Here is a 325-nt window from a genome sequence, read left to right as displayed (position 1 = left end):
TTCTCCAGCCAGGGGGCCGCACAGTCAGGCCGTGCTTCCAGTGAAGCGGCAGGGGGCCTGGAGCTGGATGTTTCGCTGGGTTGTAAGCGTGGTGTCATAAAATCACAATGTTAACCACTAAGCTTTTCAGTGAAAAGATTTCCACCTGAAATATTTTTAAGTTAAAATGAACAACCAACCCTTCACTCATTCGTCTCAGTCTAGTTTTCCGTCCCAGGACCTCTTTCCTGGGCAAACCCTGATCCCAGCTTTGGGCCCACCTGTCAGACTTGGGCTCCCGTGGAAGGCAGTGGGCGGGGCTGTGATTACGGAACATCCGTGAGGC

At 52.6% G+C, this 325-nt stretch overlaps 1 protein-coding gene across 1 annotated transcript in view; it reads left to right on the top strand.

The window, feature by feature from the left end:
* TNRC6C (trinucleotide repeat containing 6C) overlaps positions 1 to 325 on the top strand; it is a 39,970-nt gene that overhangs the window by 32,119 nt on the left and 7,526 nt on the right. The window lies entirely within an intron of this gene.

The sequence above is a fragment of the Myotis brandtii genome, unplaced genomic scaffold (genome assembly GCF_000412655.1).
Source record: "Myotis brandtii unplaced genomic scaffold, ASM41265v1 scaffold825, whole genome shotgun sequence".
In the NCBI taxonomy this organism is placed as follows: domain Eukaryota; kingdom Metazoa; phylum Chordata; class Mammalia; order Chiroptera; family Vespertilionidae; genus Myotis; species Myotis brandtii.
This window is presented reverse-complemented; position numbering and strand designations above follow the sequence as displayed.